The sequence below is a fragment of the Pseudorasbora parva genome, chromosome 24 (assembly GCF_024679245.1).
Source record: "Pseudorasbora parva isolate DD20220531a chromosome 24, ASM2467924v1, whole genome shotgun sequence".
Taxonomy (NCBI): Eukaryota; Metazoa; Chordata; class Actinopteri; order Cypriniformes; family Gobionidae; genus Pseudorasbora; species Pseudorasbora parva.
This window is the reverse complement of record NC_090195.1, coordinates 21,103,927-21,123,873: the sequence shown is the minus strand read 5'-3', so window position 1 is coordinate 21,123,873 and position 19,947 is coordinate 21,103,927. Positions and strand designations below refer to the sequence as shown.

The window sequence follows — 19,947 nt, the reverse complement described above, 5'->3', positions numbered from 1 at the left end:
ACATTTAAAGCGATCCTTCAGAAGTGTGTGTGAAGCTGGAAGAGAAGTTACCATGACCTTTAATCTGACCTTAAGCATGCTGATTACTAAAGACCATGAGGGGAAAGGTTAGAGTGTGTGCTCATATGATTCACTATGCAACATTTATGAGTCACCTGACATCATGTTTTATTAAAAAACTAGGCATTTAAAAATCAGCACTGCCCAAAAATTCATTGAGTGATTTTTCTGACAATATAAACTAAAATCTCTTCACCAAAAAAAAAAAAAAAAAAAAAAAAAAAAAAACTCTCTTGCAAAAATAATGAAAGAATTTGTAAGTTCAATTCACCAATTTAACGAACCTTTTGTGTCACCACCAAGCGGCAACCTCCCGCAATCTCTCTTTCAGCCAATATGGAAGTAATGAAACTGCAATTCCTCATCTGGCCACTAGGCTACAGAAGGGAGCAGAATCTTATTGAACCCCATATTACAATTCCCAACTTTACAGCAGAAAAAAAAAAAAACATGTTTACAGCCTGGTACAAATTGTGGTTTTGGCCGATAAGGCTAATTTTGATCTTAATGGGTTAGTTCACCCATAAATTAAATTTATGTCATTTGAATCACCCTAATGTTGTTCCACACCCGTAAGACCTCAAATAAAGAATCAAACGGTAATGAATCAGCGGATTGATTACATGATTAGGACCGCATGTCAAACTGCTGAAATCACATGACATTGGTGAGCCGAATCATGAATCAATCCGCTGATTCATTACAGTTTGAATCTTTATTTTAATCCCGGAATCCTATGGGTGACGCCACGGACACTATGTCCATCATTTTTTTGCAGTCTGTAGTCACCACTCAAAAATTGTATGTATTGGTGAATGTAAAATTCACCATGTTGTTGTGGAGTTTGTTGTGTTGCTCTCCCTGAGGAAGGCTTGGGAGCGCTTTGGAGAGTTTTTAGATTTATATAATAAATAAAGGCTTTTTAATTTGAGGAGTGCTATGGTCATTACAAAGTTTTCTTTGATGGACTATTACAAACATTTGACCATAGAGCACTTTCACTGCACACTTTTCCCTAGTATGCACTATTCTATTGGACTTTGAGGGAACTCAATGCTGTGTCAGAATGTTGACACTATGCGAACGTTTGTTCATGACCTGCATTTGAAGCACATGTGCGATCACTCCAATCTTACTGGGAAAGCATAGTAACGTGACTAATGACAGCGCACCCGGAAGCTATCAAGGGCACCCTGGCCAAATATCGCCAGCTTCTTTGTCTTTTGCCCTCCTCCCTTTTAGACTGCAGACCAAGAGAAGCTTCATTTGCTTTGGCCAGTTTGGTCCCTCAGTTGTTACGTCCACCATTAATCTCAGTGGCATAAAGCTTACCAGCTATTGGTGTACCTTGGTTCCCCCAGACAGGGTTCCTCAGCATCTAAACAACAAATAAGCAAATTAATAGTAGAGGCTAACTTGGTGGCTTACGAGGCACATGACCTTCCTTCGCACGAGCCATTAATTACTCACCCTCATGCTGTTCCACCCAGTAAGACCTTTGTTGATCTTTACAACACAAATTAAGATATTTTGATATGAAATCCGAGAGCTTTCTGACCCCACATAGACAGCCATTTAATTAACACTTCCAAGGCCCAGAAAGGTAGAAAATACATTGTTAAAATAGTCTCTTTAGTAATAGTATTCTTGTCGCTACATAAAATCCAGGTTGAACCACTGAAGTCACATGGACTATTTTAACAATGTTTTTCCTAACTTTCCAACCTTTCTACAACAAACGTGTAGCCAATCAGCATTAGGGGGCATATGTAGGACCCATAAGGCTATTAATGTTGTCATTTCTCATATGTTACCATATTTCTGTGCTCTCCTGAGATAAAGACAGGAATTGCATCCATTTGCATCCACATGTAGGATTTCCTGTAGTTAGACATTTTAAACAGGAAGTGATGTGGCAAAAGAGAGGGGAGGGAGACAGTTTTTTGACTAATGTTATGGCTTCTTCTCCTCTTCAGCCATTTCCTTGAGGGAAACTACATTTGACTACACTGTTTTCATCACAGTTTTATATTTTTTAAACTTTCACTTTCTGTTACAATAAAATCTATAATACAATCTTAAACTGGTTCGTACGTCAACGATACTTTCCCTCAAGGAAATGGCTGAAGAGGAGAATAAGCTATAACACGGTGGAGGAGAGAGAACGAGCAAGAGTGAGATTTAAAGAATTGAAAGAGAGATTCCTGAGAGACATTACAAAAGAGAAAAGCTCATAAGAATATCAATGAAAAATGAAGGGTTATGATCAGAAAAGAGCTTTAGGACCCGTGTTAATATGAGAAACGCTTTGGAGAGAGCTAAGAGGGAAGGCCTGAAAACACCCGCCGAGGTTTCTTTTTGATTCTGCTCCATACATGAGTAAAACTGGTTTTGAGAGTGTCATTGTTTGTCTGAAGCTGCTGTGCTTTCATTTTATTTTAACATCTGTTACGATAAATAGACATCCACTCTTGCATTGCGTGTTTTATCCCATAATTTACTTACCCTTAAGCCATCCTCATGACATTCTTCTTTCAGACGAATACAATTGGAGTTATATTAAAAAAGGTCCTGGCTCTTCCAAGTTTTATAATGACAGTGAATGGTAGCCCAAAATTTGAAGACCAAAAAAGTGCATCCATCGATTATAAAAGTAATCCACACGGCTCTGGGGGTTAATAAAGGCCTTCTGAAGCGAAGCGATGGGTTCTTTAACACGTTATCTAGCTTCCGGCAGACTGCCTCTCACAGTTCAAAACGCTTATGCTTATGCTTATGCGATGCCAGTGACTTTTTTTTATGCTAAATCCGACGTCATCCTCGCGCCAGTTATGCTTTTTTTCGTATGTTGAATACAGAAGGCGGTCTTCCGTAAGTTAGATATTTTACTTTATAACGTGTTAGATATGGATATTTTTCTTACAAATCCCATCAATTCGCCTCAAAAAGCCTTTATTAACATCATGGAGTCATGTGGTTAATAAAGTAATGGATGGATGCACTTTTTTGGGCTTCAAATTTTGGGCTGTAATCCACTGCCATAATAATCCTTGGAAGCGCCAGGATATATTTTAATATAACTCCAATTGTATTCATATTAAAGAGGAATCTCAAATACACCTCAGATGGCTTAACGGTGAGTAAATCATGGGGTAATTTTCATTTCTGGGTGAACAATCCCTTGAAAGTTCAAATGTGCAAATGTGAATAGCCTTGTTGTGTTCGTTTTATGTTTGTTCTGAGAATAGAAATTACTTTCTTTTCCTCGGAAAAGGAAACGGAAATTCACTCACAATTTCTAAAATCTTTAGAACAACATTCGGAAGCAATAAATCCTACATTAAGGCAATACTAAGATAGAATTCTATGCATGCCTTTCAATCAACATCAGAGCACGACCCTCAGTCTGAATAACACAAGGATGTTAGACCTCTGCCGAAAGAATCTGCCCTACCTAAATTTACGGTCAGGAGCCGCTAATGCACATATAGAAGAGATGGTACTATAAAAATAGAATTTAGAAAATAATGAAGGAATATAAAAAAAGTGAATCAGCCTTTATCCCAGACAGGATTTTAAAAACAGAATCAGCTCAAAGTTTCCCATTCAGCGGGTCCCCACATGCTGAAGATTCTGGGTAAAGCAGTAGTGCACGTGCAAACACTGAATATCGAAAGAGTCACTTATCAGCAGAAGACGCTGACCTGAAAATGTCTCCCGCTGGTTTACAGCTCAGCACGCTGCAGTCACCCCTTCTTTATAAACAAGATTACAAAATGGATTAACTGCTGTTCGTTAATCCATTCCAAGTGTGTCAATTGTGCTGGGACGGTTGCACTGAAACCTCGCTTTCTAACGCTGCAGGTGCATAGGCTACAGTCACGCTGTCTGAGCCTACAGCCTGCTGCCATAGGTTTCTTACCTTACATCTTACCTACTCTCTCTCTCTCTCTCTCTAATTGAACCATTGATGTTGGATCGACTTATACAGAAAAGAAATGTAAGGAGACTGATGCGATTATCTCTTTAACAGTTGTTGTGTGGGAATGAGCATGTGTGTGCATGAAGGCTCATATGTTTTTCATGATGCAGACACATTGCTGCCTAGGGGTAACTTTTCTCTGAAATTAAACTAGTAAATAATAACAGACGGGGGGAAAAAAGTGCACTCGGAGGTACTGAGTCATAACTGTCACTCAAAGCTAGAGTCAGTGTGTCAGCAGCCGTAGAGAAACTGCCATCAGTCTGCGCTCTGGCCGGTATCTTTCGGCTTTTAACATATCTTGATGTTTCGTTTATTACTTAAAGGAGTCATTTCAAAAAAACTATTTATTGAACCAGAGCCAAAATCAAAACTAAGCTCAACTAAAAGTAAAGCTTGTTCAGAATTGCCATGCATCTCTGATGACATATACACATATACAATGACTACAGCAATATTATATATAAAATATATATCTTTGTTATATATATATATATATATATATATATATATATATATATATATATATATATATATATATTTCAAATATATATATTTGATTCTGATTTATATTTTTCATAAAACATATATTTTAAAAATACACAACCTTTATAATTAATTAAATAATGTATTCATGTTTTTGAAATAAATATGCTCACCAAGGCAGCAGTAAAATTAATAGCTAATATTGTGAAATATTTTTAGATTTAAAATAACCGTTTTCTAAACTAGAGAAATGGCTGCCAGAAATTTAGCTTTACAATCAGAATTCAAACAAATTGCAGCGCGCGCAAGAAATCGATCTCTGTGTGGCGCGCCATAATGAGTTTAAAGGGGTGGTTGCATGCGATTTCACTTTTTTAACTTTATAGTGTGTAATGTTGCTGCTTGAGCATAAACAGTATCTGCAAAGTTACAGCACTGAAAGTTAAATGCAAACGGAATTATTGTCTTTTAAAGTTATGGCAGTTTATTGCCTACAAAAACGGCCGGTTTGGACTACAACAAGCTTCTTCCCGGGTTGGTGACATTATAAACCCTTGCTATTAACATAAATACTGCCCCCGCAAAACACGCAACACATTGGGCGAGGCCACGTCGCAGTCATTACGGAAGAGAGAGCTGTTGCAGGAGGCTAGAGTCTTGCAGACATGCCATCGAAACAATGTTATTTTCACCCCAAATGCACAACTTCTGTGTTCTGCCTTCCTCGGGACGCTGGACTTCGGGAGCAATGGTTACAATTTGTGCTTAATTTAGTTCAGAAGGCATTAAAGGCAGAAGCTGCTGTTTATGGGCCTAAACCTATAAGTAAATGTCTTTTAAATGTGTAGTTTCTGTGTGTTTTGGTTGCATCAAGACCAACGCGGACTATGCTAGACAGTTAACTAAATTGTTTCATACTTCTTCAACAAACCAATATCATCCAACTGTGGGGTGTTTCCGTTTTCGCAGACTGGAACGCCCCCTTCTTCTTCTTCTTCTTCAGCTCTTCTGCTGAACTGCTAGCTGTCAACATCCGGATTAATATGTTCAACATTCGCTAGTTAGTTTTTCTCAAACAGAAGTTTCAAAATAAGATCTAGCATCTTGCAACATGACATCATGACTTTGCATAAACATACACGCCATTTTCTGAAGCCAAGTGGCGTGATATCATTGCGCATTGAGCTATCCGCGTGTATTTACGCCGTGTGATTCCACGTGAATCTCTATGCCAAAACAATCCATCATTCCCGCATGATTCTGCGTGTATGTCTATGCCGAAAGGAACCATTATGTGTGTGTGTGTGTCCCTTCCCACAATGTAAATGGATTTATAAACGTACTAAATTATGTTTTTTTAAAAATGTAAAAAAGCAGTATGTGTCTTGTGATGGGTAGGTTTAGGGATCAGGGTTGGGTGTAGGCAATCGTTATTGTAACAATACCTTTACAAACAAGCTACTCAGTTGTGTTTTCGGATACAGTGAAACTTTAACCAGGATATGAAAAGATAACTAACAGCAGTGACAATGACACTACAAAAATACTTGAAATACGAAAATACTTACTATTCACTAAAGTCCATTAAAAGCCTTGCGTGCAGAGGTTCTGCTTGACCTTCATCCCCGCTAACTGAGTCTGTTTCTGGCTCAAATTGGTATGGTAATATTGACGCCATTATTTACACCGTAGATGTTACTCCTGCCTGTAATGGTAAGGGGCGTGGCGTTTCCGGCAACCAGTGCTTGGCACTTCAGCCAATAAAAATACATGAAACTACATTTGGCCATCTAACCAATCTAAGACCATTACGTTTTTCTGAGGGATGGGCTTCATAGAAGCAGAAAGCAAACGAGCCGTTCAAAGGACAGTAGAGACAGCGGTGTGGAATAAAGGTCAAATATAAGAAAAATACAGTGTTTAAAAAAAAAAAAAATAAGTATTACGATTTTTTTTTTTAAAGAAGTATTAAGAAGTATAATGTTATACTGCACCCTATAAACACAACCAAGCCTAGAAAAACACCACAGAACCACCCCTTTAACAATGCTCACCACATGAATTCTTCTAATGAAATATATGCAAACAAGGAGACTGATTCTACAGCCGTACGTCTGAAATTACGGCGCAAAAACATGATGGGTTACTCTGGTACACCGAAGACAATGATGGAAGTTAATAGACCGACAATTCAAAGAATGGACAAAAAAGTAACTGCTTATTTCTTTCTATGAAAAACTTAGTCACTGTCATTTGTTGCAGCACGTCCCTTATGTAGGGTACTCCACAGGTGTTGGGCATCAGATGTGATTAGAAGAGCCCGCCTTCATGGCAGCACAGCCAATCACGTGCCCAGGAATGATTGACAGGTTGAAGAGCCAATCACCACCTATTAAAGTGACAGCTCAGGAGACAGAAGGAAAAACCTGACAGAAACAGAAGAAAATCCCCCCAAAATACTCCTTTGTCCCTAGGGACGTAACAGCCGAAATAAAGAACAGACTTTTATTATTATTTAAATAATATAGTTATTATATTATTATCAGGGTATTTCCCCATTGAATTACAATACATTATATTCAACATTATAGTATACATTAATGTCACTGAAACTCCACGCACACACAGACTCTCCCGGTGCTCGCTATTTTCCACCTCTCCTGATATTAATGCACTCTACATATAAGAATAAACCATTTAAAATTCTTTGAATAATCATATTACTAATACTAAATTGGATATGGTGATTTAAATGATGTTTGCGCTTCCACTTTGAGGAGTGTCATTCCGACAGCACGTGCGCTTCAGGTGATCAATGCAATCAATCACAGTTTTAATTGCAAGAAAACGTGTCAAGATGACTATTCCTGAACTATAAATGGGTAGTTTTGCATTTAGTCACTCTCATGCTATTTTCGTGTATCACACAAGCATTTGAACGTCTGCGTTTACTACAGTATGTGTGTCGTTCTGAATGTGTTCATCTGTCTTTTCAGAAGACTTGGATTTGGATTAGAAGACCACTCGATTCATTATTTTTACAATGCCTTTATGACATTTTTTTTTAGATCTTTAAAGTTTGAGAGGAATAGATGTTAAATGGAGGTACAGAAATCTTTCTCTGGTATCTTGCAAAATATCTTAATTTGAAGTTAAATGAAAATCTTATAGATTTGAAACGACAGGTGAGTAGGCTACATGATTTTTATTATTACGTGAATTATACCTTATTAATATAGTAAGCTGAGTCTTGGACAAAATTATCTCTTTATTGTGAATCATATAATTTTCATAAACGACACATATTGTTGTATTTTTATATCGCGATAAAGAGTATATTATAATTTTAAAACATATATTTTAATAGCAAATAATAGGCCTATATTTCTATAGTAAACAACGTTTATAACATTGTCTTGTAAACAATAAATTAACAGATTGTTTTTTCATGTACTAAAAAGTGTACCTGCCAAAAAGCCTGACTAAAATAGATCTCAGGGGAATAGAAATTAAATTAATAATTATGATTCATAATTAAAATGATAATAAAATATATGCAGACAATAGGAGAATGTAAATAAGTTTGCAATGCAGTTTTTAGATGTGAGGATGCAATATAAAGAGAGAGAAAGAAATGATTTACGCATTGACTTCACTCTGCAGGAATTTGCATGTGATTTGCATGTGACATAAACATGACCCTACACACACACACACACACACACACACACGCACACACAGTCAACTGTATGCATACACAAATGTTTTGTCCTGAACACACAGCCAACAAAGGCTCTACCTGAATCCCCAACATCTGCAGTGAGTTTTTGCATAACCTAGATCCATTCGTAATGCAGCCCACACTACAATCGGTTCAAAAAGAGAAACACACAATAGCTTGATCGTATCTTGTCTCTGACGTACACATACATAAAAGGAGTCGCTGAGGACAGTGGGATGACAGCCACGTCCGATCTGTCAACTCGCAGTCTCTGAGGATATTCTGCGAGTGTGTGTGATCAGATCATGATCCTCCGGCAATGAATCTTGTCAATGTTGATTAATCACTCAGCCAAAAGATGCCTCACATTCAGCAGGGGCCAAAAGAGACCACACTGAAAAGCTGATTTAAATCTGGAAATTTTCTAGGATTTTGAATAATTACAAATAAAGAAATGTTACAATGTTAAATAAAATTATACATATTTAAAAGGTACACTTTAATGTAACTTACATGTTTAATGATACATGTTTAATGGTCTCTAGCAGGTAAAAAACAAAAATGTATTTTGCAGAAGATTTTTTTTGTGCTGCTAGCTGTGTGGATGAATTAAAAATGCAAATTAGAAGCATTTTCACTATTGGAATCAGGATGCACTGTAAAATATACTGTTTGTCGCTGTCCGTGGTGCTGATTGAAAACAGATACAGCCATTTACACTCACCTAAAAGATTATTAGAAACACCTTTTCAATTTCTCATTAATCAGATTATCTAATCAACCAATCAAATGGCAGTTGCTTCAATGCATTTAATGGTGTGGTCCTGGTCAAGACAATCTCCTGAACTCTGAACTGAATGTCAGAATGGGAAAGAAAGGTGATTTAAGTAATTTTGAGCATGGCATGGTTGTTGGTGTCATACAGGCCGGGCTGAGTATTTCACAATCTGCTCAGTTACTGGGATTTTCACACACAACCATTTCTAGGGTTTACAACAAATGGTGTGAAAAGGTAAAAACATCCAGTGTGCAGCAGTCCTGTGGGCAAAAATGCCTTGTTGCTGCTAGAGGTCAGAGGAGAATGGGCCGACTGATTCAAGCTGATAGAAGAGCAACTTTGACTGAAATAACCACTCATTACAACCGAGGTATGCAGTAAAGCATTTGTGAAGCCACAACACGCACAACCTTGAGGCGGATGGGCTACAACAGAAGAAGACCCCACCGGGTACCACTCTTCTCCACTACAAATAGGAAAAAGAGGCTACAATTTGCACGAGCTCACCAAAATTAGACAGTTGAAGACTGGAAAAATGTTGCCTGGTCTGATGAGTCTCGATCTCTGTTGAGACATTCAGATGGTAGAGTCAGAATTTGGTGTAAACAGAATGAGAACATGGATCCATCATGCCACTGTGCAGGCTTCTGGTGGTGGTGTAATGATGTGGGGGATGTTTTCTTGGCACACTTTAGGCCCCTTATTGCCAATTGGGCATTGTTTATATGCCACAGCCTACTTGAGCATTTTTTCTGACCATGTCCATCTCTTTATGACCACCATGTACCCATCCTCTGATGGCTACTTCTAGCAGGATAATGCACCATGTCACAAAGCTGGAATCATTTCAAATTGGTTTCTTGAACATGACAATGAGTTCACTGTACTAAAATGGCCCCCACAGTCACCAGATCTTAACCCAATAGAGCATCTTTGGGATGTGGTGGAACGGGAGCTTCGTGCCCTGGATGTGCATCCCACAAATCTCCATCAACTGCAAGATGCTATCCTATCAATATGGGCTAACATTTCTAAAGAATGCTTTCAGCACCTTGTTGAATCGATGCCACAGAATTAAGGCGGTTCTGGAGGCAAAAAGGGGTCAAACACAGAATTAGTATGATGTTCTTAATAATCCTTTAGGTGAGTGTTAACGGTAAATATGTTGATCTCATGCGTTTTGTCTGCAATATGCTGTCTACATTTAAACTGGATATAATAAATTAAATTATCTAACCATTAAATTCACTTGGCTTGAATTCACTCTCATGAATGCTGACTGTGATTTTGCACAGATACCTTTACACAAATTAGCATTATTTAGACAGACATTTAGAGTAATGTAAGAGACATTTGTGAACTAAATCATCCAGGGACTGTGTGAAATTCAAATTGCATTTCTGTCTCACCATTCAAGGTCTAAAAAGAATGTTTAGCTAAACCTGCCTATCAGAATCTTTAACAGCCAGCCATAAATATATGTTTTTTAACTTTCCATTAAAAATATAATTTTCTTAAAAATATGTGAAATAATCAAATCAAGTTCTCTTTTAAAAAAAAGAGACAAAAAAGGAAGGCCCTTAAACAAATTGCAAATTGGATAATACACAAATGAATGCCAACTGTAAGGAATCTGATGATTCAATTTCTGCTAATGTTTTATATATTATAATGAAATTGAATTTCACTCATCTGATAAATGACATTTGGAGTTGGCATCCAAGGGATTATAGGTTATTTGTTATCCATGTCAGTGTGTCAGAGACAGATCTGTAGAGGGAAATGTCATCCGGTGGTGTGTGTGTGTGTGGGGTGTGTGTGTGTGGGGGTGGGGGGGGGGGGATAATAGTAACTCTGTCTGCTAATACACCAGATGTTATTGTGATTAAGGAGAAGGTCAGTGGTGTGTTTTTTTCTGGAGGTTGCATTGCATTGCACCTTTGACTCTATAGCATGGAGGAAGCCTTTATGACCGGGCTCATTAAATACCAGCTGCTCTTAAAAACCATCTTAGAGATCAGTTATGCTTAAAAAGAGTCAAACAGCTAGTGAAGTACTGTGCCCTGTCTGCTATCATTGGCAGCCGCCATATTGCCATATAGGCATAGATGCTGTAACTACCCAGAACACCTGAGAAATGAGCTCTGTGAAGATCTGTGTATGCCACTGGACCATGATTTTGTACATGTATTTAACTGCACCTATAATGTTTATGTCCCTTTAAATCAAGTGTGTGTGTGTGTTTGTGTGTGTGTGTGTGTGTGTGTGTGTGTGTGTGTGTGTGTGTGTGTGTGTGTGTGTGTGTGTGTGTGTGTGTGTGTGTGTGTGTGTGTGTGTGTGTGTGTGTGTGTGTGTGTGTGTGTTTGAATAACAAAAAAATGTATGGATGATGATGGCATACAACAGCAAAGTATTAAATTACACGTACCATATTTTCATAGAAATGCTGAAATTATTGTTAAATCTTTAAAGTACAAAAAAAGTTATACTTAATTACTTTCCCCAGTGAATTCCTAACTCCTCTCTTTAATTTGCCTCATTATAAAATAATATTCAGTTCAGCAGTGAAGCAGTTTCCTAAACATAGATAAGTAGAAGTATTACTCATTTTAGTTCAGAAACGATTCAATAGATCACTCCAAAGTGTTCTCGGAAGTCCCTGAGAAGCACTCCTTTTGTAGTGAGATAAATAATTAGTCTTAAATATAAAATCTCACAGGCTGACATTGTAAAAGGTATATCAGGGACTCGTAGGTGGGCTTTTATGAGTTGAGCCATTACTACACCAGAACCCCCTAGCAACCACATACAAAAAGAAAATTTAAAAAAATAAACTGCAACAATTGTACCTTTAGAGATAGCCTACAACAGTTTTTTTCACTGGGGGAGTACCCTTAAAGATACATGTTTGTACCATAGGAGTTGATAGCACCTTAGGGGAACATATTACTCCTAAAATCAACACAGTGGCTTTTTTTTATAGCTGCCCTTTTTAATACAACTCATTTGTTTGACAGAAACTTTCCTTAATAAGACTTTATCTGAACAAGTTATTCTGTGCTCTTAATCACTTACTTTTGACAGTTCGATAATATCTATTCCGTTTTCTCAAAATATTTTCTTGCCTTTTGCAAGACATTTAGCTATTTCATGGTTTTCACCTTCCTCCACATATTGCTTGAGAACTGTGACTAAAAAGTGTAGAACAACCACTTTAAATAGGTTTTAAATTTACCTAAATTTACCTAGGTTTACTATTTACTGGTACCTAAGAAGACCCGGCAAACTATTTAGCAAACCTGTCTGAGATTAATACTAAAAAGTTATGAAAAGTAAAACAAACACTATTGAAAAACTAAAATCTGAATGCTTATTTAACCGAAATCCTACTGATATGTTATTTGCATAAAATTTGGAACACAATGTACATAAACAGCAGACTTTTTGCAGTTTAACATTCAGAAACATAGTCCACATTGGGATTTGGTCAGCCCTACTTTTGATTTATTGATCCAAAATTCTGTGACATTCCATATTGTACAGTAAAATCCATTTTTAAGACTTGATTCTGCAATTCTGTCAGCATGTACCGCATAGCATAAATCATAGGCCTCGATATTGCCCAGAGTCCCTAATGTTACATAAAACTAGAACTTGGTGGCGCTCACAAACAGATTATTTTGTTGAGCGACAGTGAATATCAGAGGAACTGGCTCTCTAGTCTCTGCACTCTTGTATTTGGTGTTAAACATGATAAACAGTGATAAACAACACTGTGAATACAAAAATACGAATGGCTGTTTGAAAACATGTAAATACTTTTAATTTGACTTCCTTTCTTCTCCATGACAAGCACTGTGGTCGGCATAAGAGGGGATTTTTCATAAGTGTCACTCACCCACACATTCATTCAGTTTGCTTTGTTATGCAATTGTCTGAACAGCATTCAAAGAGCATTACAAGTAAAGTTGGTGCACATTTAAAAAACACACTTCCACATGTACATGTAACAGATGTAGGCTAGTAAGAGCTGCGCATGTAAACCTCACTGCCCTGGCCTCAAGAGGCTCGCTAGCGACTGACGCTAGAAGATGTGGTCTTTATTGTCCTTGCTAATGCACCCACCTCCCACACTAGAGACCCAGGTTCGAATCACACTAGGAGCGGGTCGAGTTGGGCCAGTTGCATTTGGTGCTGTGACCCGGATGGGAGTGAGGTTTAGGGAGGTAATTGTAACAGACGTAGGCCAGTAAGAGCTGTGCATGTAAACTTCATTCCCCTGGCCTCAAGATGCACATTAGCGACTAATGCTAAAGGCTGCGCTCTTTAACGTCCTTGTTAACGCACCCACCTCCCACCTAGAGACCCTGGTTCGAATCCCGCTCAGAGCAGGTCGAGTTGGGCCAGTTGAGGTTTGTGGGGGTAAGTGTAACAGACATAAGCCAGTAAAAGCTGTGCGTGTATACCTCACTCCTCTGGCCTTAAGAGGCGTTAGAGGCTGTGGTCTTCATCGTTATTGTTAACGCACCTGCCTCTCACGCCAGACACCCCGGTTTGAATCACACTCGGAGCAGGTTGCGTTTGGCCTGTTGCATTTGGTGCCGTGACCCTGATTGGAGTGACGTTCAGGGAGGTGAGTGTAACGGACGTAGGCCTGTAAGAGCTGTGCATGTAAGCTTCATTCCTCTGGCCTCGAGATGCACACTAGCGACTAATGCTAAAGGCTGCGCTCTTTAACGTCCTTGTTAACACACCCACCTCCCAACCAGAGACCCTGGTTTGAATCCCGCTTAGAGCGGGTCAAGTTGGGCCGGTTGAGGTTTAGGGGGGTGAGTGTAACGAACATAAGCCATTAAGAGCTGTGCGTGTATACCTCACTCCCCTGGCCTCAAGAGGTGCTAGAGGCTGCAGTCAACATCGTCCGTGTTAAAGCACCTGCCTCCCACGCCAGAGACCCCGGTTTGAATCACACTCGGAGCAGGTCGAGTTGGGCCGGTTGCATTTTGTGCCGTGACCCAGATGGGGAGTGAGGTATTGGGAGGTTAGTGTAACAGATGTAGGCCAGTGCTATGCATATAAACTTCTTTCCCCTGGCCTCAAGAGGCACACTAGCGAGTGACTAGTTAATGCACTGGCCTCTCACGCCAGAGACCCCGGTTCGAATCTCGCTCAGAGCGGGTCTAGTTGGGCCGGTTGAGGTTTAGGGGGGTGAGTGTAATGAACATAAGCCAGTAAGCGTGTATACCTCACTCCCTTGTTAACGCACCCGCCAAGACCAAACATGTCAGCATTGTCATATCCATTACCATCCCATCATGACAGAACTGGGTGTAATTTGATATGGAATTTAATGGCAGCAAGATGCATCTCAACAAAGAAGCCAATCTTGTACATGTTTACATAGATAATCAATTACAAAACAGAATGTATCCTCTGTAAACAGCCTCTTACTCTCTCTGTCACAAATGGTCACAACTGTGTTGTAGTCCAGAGTGGCTTCAGGATAAACTCAGTTTCATCATGCATTTGCGGCCGAGGGGTTTGTTGACTGGCTGGTGTGTGCAGAGGGCAGAGTCACTGACCTGCTGGGCTGTGTGGAGAACAGGGTGGTCAACGGCTGCTCTGAAAAACACACTGTGATGTTGCCTTTACACATTGACCACCTGGCATTTCTGGAGCTGCAGCCAACACAAACACACACATTACATGCACGTCTGCTAGATAAGACAGAAATATACATGTGTAAATGCAAACACATAAGAATATGCTCGCATACACACATAAAGCTGCAACATTTCATCCAGCGACACATACAAAGTGTGAACATACATGCGCACACACACACACAGCAAAGCCATCTGTCAGACACAAGTCCCCCCTGTGCTCTGGCTGTCGTAGATATAATACAGTCTGCTGATTGGCTAAATCTGTTACCACCTTATTATAAGACACAGAGACCTTTGATGAAACGCACACATGCACAATAAACGACTTCCTTTTTTCGCAGGAAGTGGAGACAACGAAACTCTTGAGGAGAAGAGAGATGACATTCAGGGAGAAGGACATGACAGATATTCACATTAAACTTTCAAACCACTATAAATCTGTTTTTCACCTGAGTGCCAGTTCAATCTCTCTCTACTTCTCTGCATCGTCTCCTTCCATCTGTTTCATATCATTCATCTTCATCCAGCTTCCCAATCTTTTTCTAGTTTGTGCCGTTTCCTCTAGAGTGCTGTTCAATAAGGCTTTGGAATTTGACCTCTTAGATCACGTTGGCACACAGGCACTCATAAACACAGACTGATCGGTCCCTAATGCCCTGTTTTTGAATTAACACATTATTGCTTTGTAATATTGCCAGAGAAAGAGGATGACGGTCAAGAGTTAGACTAGGGAAGAGCAGTTTGGAACAAAAACACATGTTTAGATACTGAATTGTGATTGGCCTTATTTTGCACATTACCGTTCAGAACTTTGGAGTCTTTAAGATTTATAAATATATTTTAAAATGTAATTTATTATTGTGATGGAAAACAGAATTTTCAGCATAATTCTCCCCATGTCGTAAGTGTCAGATGATCCTTCAGAAATCATTCTAATTTGCTGATTTAGTGCTCAGAAAAACATTTCACATTATTATCAATGTAGTAGTTGTGCCACTTAATGTTTTGTGGAAACTGTGATACAGTATTTTTCAGAATTATTTGTTGAATATAAAGTTTAATAAAAAAAATAAAACGCATTTTGCTACCTTGCAATCTCTTGTATTTCCTTAAGGAAAATCTGATCTTGTTTTGGGATGAAATCAAGCCTGTGTGGCTAGACAGTTTTGAAGACTCTGGCATTTATTTTTCTCCCACACAAATCGGAAATAGGCTGCCAAATTCAACAGATTTAAGTAATTTGGTGTTTGGCACCACAAGAAGTTGTGTTTACACATTCCCATGGCATATGTTAACACTCATCTTTGAGGGTGAAATATTTGTTAGTATATAGTTTTAATATATAAATTAAAACTATATACTTCTGGATTGTCATCACTATTTTGGAACATACCATATGGTATATATTTGTGTGACTCCTAATATTTAAGCAACGAAGTGTACATTAAAATGGAAATGTTTTTTTAAATAAAAATGTATACATTTTCTACAGACAATATTTAATCATTTATTTTTGCTGTACAATTACAATTTAAAAACTAATTTATTTTCAATTAATTGCATTAATTTAGCAAACAATGTGCTGCATTCGACACATACTTCTTGACAGGCTGGAAAACTGGGTCAGGCTTTTTGGGATGGTCATCAAATGGTTCAGGTCATACTTACACGGAAGAAAAAAAATCTGGTCTCCAACTGAAAATTGTGACTGATCGCATCTAAATTTTTCAGTTGGCCAAATTGAATTTCTGTTAATTAAATTGCATCAATTGCAATTCGGCCAACTGAAAAATTTTGATGTGATCAGTCACTAGAAAATTTTCAATTGGAGTCTGGAGTTTTTTTTTTACAGTGTAGAAATGAGAGGTTATTATGCGAGTATAGGTGACCATAAGTCTGAGTGGACATTAATGACATCTTGCACCACTCCTGTTCAACCTGTATATGTTGCCACTGAGCCAAATAATGAAAAAGAACAAAACTGCTTACCACAGCTATCCTGACGACACCCAGCTCTACTTAGCACTATCACCTAATGACTACAGCTCCATTAACTCCCTGTGCAAATTCATTGATGAAATTAACAACTGGATGTGCCAAAACTATCTTTAGACAAAACAGAAATCACTACATTTGGAAACAAAGATGAAATTCTCAAGGTGAACGCATATCTTGAGGCGAAAGGTCTGATAACAAAAAAAAATCAAGTCAGAAATGGAGTGATTTTGGAGTAAGATCTGAGTTTCAGTAGTCAATGTCAAAGCAATAACTAAATCAGCATACTATCATCTGAAAAGTATTGCTTGATGCTTTGTAAGACTTAGAGAAACTCGTTCATGCTTGCAGCAGGGTGGACTATTGTAATGGCCTTCTCACCGGCCTTCCCAAATTAGACAGCTGCAGCTCATACACACACACACACCAGTCCTCAGGTCTTTACACTGGCTTCCAGTTACATCTAGGATCGATTTTAAAGTACTTGTTTATAAATCACTCAATGACCTGGGACTTCAATATATTGCAGATATGCTGATTAAATACAAACCCAACAGATCACTCAGATCAGCAGGATCAACTCAGTTAGAAATACCAAGAGTTCACTCAAAGCAAGGAGAGTCTGCTTTTAGCTATTATGCCAGCCGTAGTTGGAAGCAGCTTCCTGAACAGATCAGATGTGCTCCAACAGTAGCCACATTTAAATCCAGACTCAAAACACATCTGTTTAGCTGCGCATTTACTGAATGAGCTCTGAGCCACTGTACGTCCGACTGATTGTACCTTATCTTATCTATGCATCATCTTTTAATATATTATTTATTTATTTTCGAACATGAGAGAATAAAAAATACAATAATGTTCAGACATTTGAAAAAAGAAAAAGTAAAGATGAAAAAATGGAATAATAGAAAAATAATATAAATGCCAGCAGCCATCTCACCCTGTAGCCCAAGACTGGTTTCCCACTGAAGCTAAGCAGGGCTGAGCCTGGTCAGTACCTGGATGGGAGACCAACTTGGAAAACCAGGTAGCTGCTGGTAGAGGTGTTAGTGAGGCCAGCAGGGGGTGTTCACCCTGTGGTCTGTGTGGGTCCTAACACCCCAGTATAGTGATGGGGACGCTATACTGAGAAAGAGCACCGTCTTTCGGATGAGACGTTAAACCGAGGTCCTGACTCTCTGTGGTCATTAAAAATCCCAGGATGTCCTTCGATAAAGGGTAGGGGTGTAACCCCAGAATCCTGGCCAAATTTGCCCATTGGCCCCTGTCCATCATGGCCTCCTAATAATCCCCATATCCTGATTGGCTTCATCACTCGGTCTCCTCTCCACCAATCAGCTGGTGTGTGGTGAGCGTTCTGGCGCAATATGGCTGCCGTCGCATCATCCAGGTGGATGCTGCACATTGGTGGTGGTTAAGGAGATTCACCCTTCTATGTAAAGCGCTTTGAGTGCCTTGAAAAGCGCTATATAAATCGAACACATTATTATTATTATTATTATTATTATTATAAAAAAACACAGCAAAGTATCTTACTTTCCTGTAAGAACATGCTTCTATCTCATGTACGAAAAAGGAGTAGGAAAAAGTAAAACTTATATACTACTACTCCTTAATTCTACATATACATACTCATGTACACAGTTGTATATATAGATACATACACCCATACCCCTATATCCACATCCACACATACATACCCCCACATACCGTATACATACATACACTCAAAAAAAGATACGTTGGATTTACTTAATTTTTTTCAATCATTTAATTAACATAATTAATTGCCATTTAGTTAAATCAGGTTAACATTCTTAATTTTGTTCAAAACTATTAAGTTGTATTAATCTGAAATAAATATAAAAAAAACAAAGCAAGTAATCTAGATTAAATGATTATTTTTATTTAGTGAAATGCTATTTTTTACAACATTTACAAAACCTTTTACGTTACAAGATTGTATTGGCTAGATGGTTTTTTTTACATCCATGGACTGCTCAAAATAGTTGTTTTTATTATTAAAACAACTTTAATAGTTATTAGCAGATCCTTACCCAAAGCACATGCTCTACACTTCACCACAATGTTAACGTCCAAAAACACTAACATAACACAAACTTTTAAATACCAACATAACAATACATTAAACATTAAAACGCCTCTCCATTTTCTCATCTCGTTAGAAATGCATAAAATAGCACTTTATTTAAACATTTACCAAATTCAGCCTATTGGCAAAGCATGATGGGAAGTGAAAGTCCTGTTTGATTGGGTTACTTGATTGAAACATGTTATTTCAAATAAAACCATCAAGTTATGTCAAAGAGTAACGGTTTTAAGTCAGTTTAACATGAATCAATTACATTTGAACCAGAAACCTGATATAATGGTGTTAAATCAAGATGAATTGCTGAAATAAAGTGAACAGCATCATAAGTTCATTTTTTTTGAGTGTACATAATTCAAAAGTACTAGCAACTCTCAATACTCTTCTGAGCTGTATTCGCCTAACTCTTGCCGGGCCAATCACGTCGTGTATAGAGTTGGTGGGCGGGGCCATAATGTTGACGGCCGAGTTGCGCTTGCGTGCTTCTAGTAAACACAGAAACTGGCGAACGGCGGTCTTTCGAATCAGCTTTGACCGCGACTCTGGAAGACTTGGAGTTAAGCTTTTCTCTGAGAAAAGAACAAAGAATGGCACTGAAGTCATTCTTAAAAAGGGAAGATGTGTTCGGAGTTTAGCTGACCAGATACGGCGAATGTTTAATCTCTCAACAAGCTCTGTTTCACCTTCGTTGCTCTGGTTGGTGGTAGCGTTATCCTATCGCGTGCAGAGGGAGTTTGAAAGACAACCGTTTATCCCGCCCCTCGGATTGAGCCCTGTCTATGGTGAGTTTCCAGACCAAACATCTTGATGTGGGTCTGGATTGTCAGGCTAGTATTTTACCTTTTTTCCTTTACACCTGTTTTAATTATCCTTGTTTTATTTGTAATTCTTTTTTCTCGTGCTATCACTACTTTAATACATTTCTATGTAAAGCACTTTGAATTGCCATTAGGTATGAAATGCGCTATACAAATGAACATGCCTTGCCTAAAAGAGGCCACATCCACCAGGGAATACTGTTTCCATGAAAGGGTGTACATGGTCTGCAACAATGCTTAGGTAGGTGGTACATGTCAAAGTAACATCCACATGGATGGCAGGACCCAAGGTTTCCCAGCAGAACATTGGCCAAAGCATCACACTGCC

The 19,947-nt window shown here is 38.5% G+C and overlaps 1 protein-coding gene across 7 annotated transcripts in view; it reads right to left on the bottom strand.

Moving 5' to 3' along the window:
• dlgap1b (discs, large (Drosophila) homolog-associated protein 1b) overlaps positions 1 to 19,947 on the bottom strand; it is a 232,740-nt gene that overhangs the window by 179,740 nt on the left and 33,053 nt on the right. The window contains exons 1-2 of one of the 7 annotated variants that reach the window (XM_067435221.1): positions 15,143 to 15,226; positions 14,610 to 14,705 (exon numbers count right to left, since the gene is read on the bottom strand). The exons of 5 other annotated variants lie outside the window; for them this stretch is intronic. The gene's annotated coding sequence lies outside the window, so the exon portion shown is untranslated. Of the gene's footprint in view, positions 1 to 14,609; positions 14,706 to 15,142; positions 15,227 to 19,947 lie in introns of those variants that run through there. One more of the 7 variants, XM_067435220.1, reaches the window with a different exon arrangement.